This window comes from Echinops telfairi, unplaced genomic scaffold, assembly GCF_000313985.2.
Source record: "Echinops telfairi isolate 266 unplaced genomic scaffold, ASM31398v2 ScPeMD7_7412;HRSCAF=8450, whole genome shotgun sequence".
NCBI lineage: Eukaryota > Metazoa > Chordata > Mammalia > Afrosoricida > Tenrecidae > Echinops > Echinops telfairi.
In genome coordinates, this window is record NW_022111312.1 from 14,223,797 (window position 1) to 14,228,567 (window position 4,771).

Genomic DNA, 4,771 nt, shown 5'->3' on the forward strand with positions numbered 1-4,771 from the left:
GCTAGAGTCCTGGGGAAGGGCTGCTCCACCCACACTGAGACCTTGCTCTGCCTGGCTTAGCACACCGTCTACATTGGATGCCTTTTGTGTATTTACTCAGTGTTCCCCAACTCCCCAAGAGAACCTGCGTGGCCACTGCTTTACGGTCAAAGCTGGATACAGTTGATGTTTTCATCCAAGGGGCAGAAAGGATGAGGGTGTAAACCTCAGAACCTGAATCAACAGGGAGGAGTCGGAATGAAAGGCTGTGTCCTCCTTATTGAAATGCTATTTGTCAGTTCCATCACGGTGGAACAGGAGCTCTCACCCTGGACAACCACACACACACACACACACACACACACACACACTTCTTGAGGCCTCTGGCAATGAGTAGAGATGCTTTGGGTCATTACTAGTGAGGAGGAGGGCATTACTGGCATCTAGTGGGCTGAGGCCAGGGTGCTGGCCTCATACAGTACGCAGAGCAGCGCCTGCAGGAGTGCGTGGTCTGGCCCAAGTTTTGCTATATTTACGGGGTGGGGGAAGTGGTGGCACCGGACCCACAATATCCTCAAGGTCAGCCTGTGGTCCCTTGAGTGTCCGTCTTAGACGGCTGTGCAGTGGGGAGATGTGTAACAATGACACTCCTCCTGTTTCTCTCCCTGATAGGTACCAGGATGGGAGTGTTCATTTGTGTGGGGAGTGGGGGAGCACAGGGCAGCGCTCCCTTTTTGTGTACATAGAACACTGAGTTGTCCCTACAACGTTATTCTATTTTCATGTGAACAAAGAAATCCTTTAAGACATCTGGACTCCAGTGGACTAATGGACTGCACTCTGAGACCACAAGACCTGGAAGGGGTCTGGCTACTCTGAAAAGGGTCACATTAGGAGGTCCTGGTCCAGTGGGAGAAAATGTGGAACAAAAGTCGGGTTATGGCCCTTCGTTACCCTTCGGGTCTCGAAATGAACAAACGACTTGAAAGCATCATCTACCACATCTACCATCTAACAACAACCCAGGGACAACGCTCAGAGGGCCAGAAAGGGAGGAGGGATGGAAACATTGGGAGGACGTGGGGTGAGTGAGTCCTTTGAGGGGATGACAATGGTTGAGATGCAACAAAATGAGTCTGAATTGCTGAATGGAAGACTGATTTGATGCTCTCTGTAAACTCTCATCCCACGCGAGGAAAAAAGTGAAGGGAAAAATTCAAATAAAATCATCCCTAGAACCTCTAAACACTCTTGCTTTTTTAACGGGTTGCCTTACTGGATAAATGCTGTTCTGATGACAGTATTTATAGCAGCACCTGCCATCCTTGCTTATGAAGAAATCAATACTCATAGCACTCTCCTCTACTTCTGGGTTAGCGAGGACCGAACGTTCCTCTCTCTCGTCAGGCACAAGGTTTCGATAAGCCACAGACCTGTCCAAAACCAAGTGTGAGAACTTGTTCGAGTGACTCATCACCCCACCACATTCGGCTGATGGGGTGTGCAGACACACAGTATGAGTGAGACAGGCTTGTCTGTTACCCAGTGAGACAGCGCACCATTTTACAAAGGTGCTGAGGAAATGTGCGTACTCCAGTACATTCATTCTGATCTTGCCTCTCGCTTCTTCCTCAGCTGGAGAGGTCAAACACTGATTTGGCTTAACTGGCCCCAGGATCACATCTTAGTCCAGGGTCGCCGGCATGTGTCATCTGTCGGTCAGTCTGCCTCAGAGAGCCCAGAGGACAGTGTGGAACTATCTCGTGGGTTCTCAGAGCTGTAATCTTTGTGGCTTCTACTTTCGCTCATGAAACAACGATGCTCCATGGTTTCCTAGGCCGGGACCTTGATGGACGGAGCCCTGGGGGGCAGTGGTTGAAGTGCTTGGCCGGTGGTTTCAATCCTTGAGGAGTTCCAAGGGGGAAGGATGGCTATTTGCTTCCATGAAGACTGACAGCTTCGGAGACCTTATGGGGCGGCTCGAAGGTCCTCCAGGGTCCATGTGAGCTGGGCTGACTTTTCTAGTGTTTACAAGAAACTGTGTTCTAGTCCTTTGGTCAGACTAGAGTCTTAACCTCATCGACCCACCTGAGATACGAGGGAGCTTCAGCGCATCTGTGGAAAGAGTCCGTGTTCTTTTCAGTCCATTTCCCCAAATGCTTTCTCGAACCCTCTCGGGTGTCAGCTTTGTTAGTGTGTCGACTGAACTTTGTGATACAGGCCAGGTGGTCAAGAAGCACAAGATCTCCAAGGCTGGCACTGCACATGCTTTTTTTAAACACAAAGCCTCAGTCTGCCACACCACCTCAGGCTGTGGTCCTGCTTCTCCAAAGACGTGTCCCCTCAGGCTGCCAGCACAGATTCAAAAGCGGTGCAGGGGTCATGGGTGAGAGGTGCAGTTCACCAGGGGTGGACACAGCTGGGCTTTGCGCAGTGCTATTTGAGACATGCTTGAGTAACAAAACCAAGGGGGCTGCAGCGTCAAAGGAGCTGGTGCCAGAAGCCTCCCTTAACTGGTGTCTCTTCATAAATAGTTTCAGCAAAGGCAGAAAAATCCATTCACCTTCACAATCTGCTGACGCTCAGAGAATACTGACATCATTCCCTTTTTAAAAAGATCTTTAAAGAACAAAAAGGCCTCCTCTGCTGGCCTCCACAGAAAAGGGTAATTTCCCCCTTGATTACATGTTAACTATAGAAAATACAAGCTGTGAGAAGACAGATCATTCATAATTAAAGAGTTTCTCGACAAACTGAGAAAGGTGCAGGTGTTTCAGCCCCTGGAGGCCACCATGTACAGGGGAGTCAAGTGCTGTGAATCCAGGTTGGCTTCCACCCAAGTCAAAACCTTCCACAGGGTTGGGGAGGTGTCCGGGGACCTGGTTTTGTCCACAACTGTAGCACCCGCATGAGAAATAAAAAGGAGCCACAGAGCTTGAAGGGAAACGCGGGAGTTATCAAGTCAATCCATTACTGAGTCACCAATGCCCACTCCATTCTATGTGAGGCGCACAAGAAGCCAACCCCCCCACCCTGAGAACAGGTTCTGGGAAGGAGAGACCCCCTCCCCCCCAGACTGGAGCTTTGCAGCATAAAGCACTTGACTTGAGGAACACTTTATTGCGAGAGGCAGGCACTGGCTTCCGGGCACTACTGCTTGTCCTCCTGCGCGTGCGCTCAAGGCATGACTCTAAATAAAGCTCCGCACGGCCAGGGGGAATCTTCAACCATCAGAGGACGAGAGCTTTCTGCTCCCACCTTTCTGTCGCCTGACACAGCGACACTGAGGTGACAGCCGGCACCTACCTGGCTGGTCTACAACTTCCCCTTGATTCCATCAATCCCCTGCCAAGGGGCTTCAGAAATTCCTTCCATTTCCCCACAAGTTTTTTTGAAGTCCCCTTGAATCTGTGCTGTGGGTGTACATACATATAGGTGCATGGGGCCGCTGCCCTTGAAGAGGAGTTAATGAAATTCAGGCACAACTGATTTTAGAGATACGAGCCTACTGTGTGGCAGCAGCTACTTATGGGTAGCTTGTGCCTAAGAAAAAACTGTCCCTGCTCTATTTTGCCAGAAATAAGGGAAGTCGCTCTATAATGGACAAGTATTTCTTACATCGCAACCACACTGTTGCTAATCACAGCACTCTTGCAAATGTATTCCACTAGATAAACCGCTGCTCCCACCCCACAGCACGCCCACCACCATGGTGTGTTAACCAGAATGCTTCCAAAGCAGGAAGATCAAAGGGAGTTAGCAACTCTAGAGGAATAATCACCTATTTTTAAGGGGAAGCATTTGCTTTTTTATTTTAAGAGCATTAAAATCTAATTTCTAACAATCCAGTTTTCTAAGACTGGTAGGTTTACAGATGTTACAAACCAGATCTCTCAACACTTAAAGAACTGTCCTTTGAATTTTAAACGTATCCTAAGGAAGCACACCGAATCATTATGCCCCATCAGAGGAGTGAGAGCCCTGTTGAAGGTTTCGCCCATGATATACACCCAGCCCCAAAGCGGTCTTCCAAAGACTAGGTCGCATCAGCTAAACGTTAAGCGACCAGAAACAAACAAACATCTTTAGAGAGTCCTATCAAATGTTAGCATCTTAATTCATTGGCAAGAAAATGCAGGAAGCGGGGAGTTCTTGATTGAGCCCCCTTCGTTAAGAATAACGAGGCTAAATTTCAAACGCCAAAAAAAAGTCTTAAGGCAATTGCCGCGGTAACACTCTTACAGGTTTCTGGAAATCGGCAACGGCTTTGAAAGTACTACGACAGAAGGGCTTGGCTTTTGAGACGCAGTCATTGCAATCGACATTTACGGGGCGGAATTTTTCCCTCGCTCAACTCTTCAGCCACCTCGTTTGGGAAGCGATCGCGCAGCTAAACATCACAGCTTGCGATTAAACAGCACAGGTCCGCCCCAATCCCTAAAGTTAAGACTGGAGCCGCCCGGGACCAGGGCTGCAGAGCTGAGAGACCAAGCCCGGATTCCGTGAATCACAAAGCAGAGCTGAGAGTACACCAAATCCTTCCAACACCCAAGCCCACGGTTAAGAAAGGGCTTCCAGGTAGAGTACTTACGTCAGCAAGTGACCGGCACGGCGACCAGGCAGCGCGGCGGGGAGGGTCTCCCCACGTCCCCAAGGGGCCCCACGCACGTGCGCGGCGGGGTGATCCGGCCGGCCTGCTCCCCGCAGCATCCCAGACAATGCCGGGTTGGGCCCCGGGGCGCTGTCGGTCCACCTGCAATGCGGTACCCGCGCCCTGCTGTCCCACCCGGGA

The 4,771-nt window shown here is 50.3% G+C and overlaps 1 protein-coding gene across 1 annotated transcript in view; it reads right to left on the reverse strand.

Moving 5' to 3' along the window:
• CCDC92 (coiled-coil domain containing 92) overlaps positions 1 to 4,651 on the reverse strand; it is a 22,019-nt gene extending 17,368 nt beyond the window's left edge. Inside the window, exon 1 of the mRNA XM_045296893.1 lies at positions 4,571 to 4,651. The gene's annotated coding sequence lies outside the window, so the exon portion shown is untranslated. The remainder of the gene's footprint in view (positions 1 to 4,570) is intronic.
• Between the last annotated feature and the right edge of the window lie 120 nt (positions 4,652 to 4,771).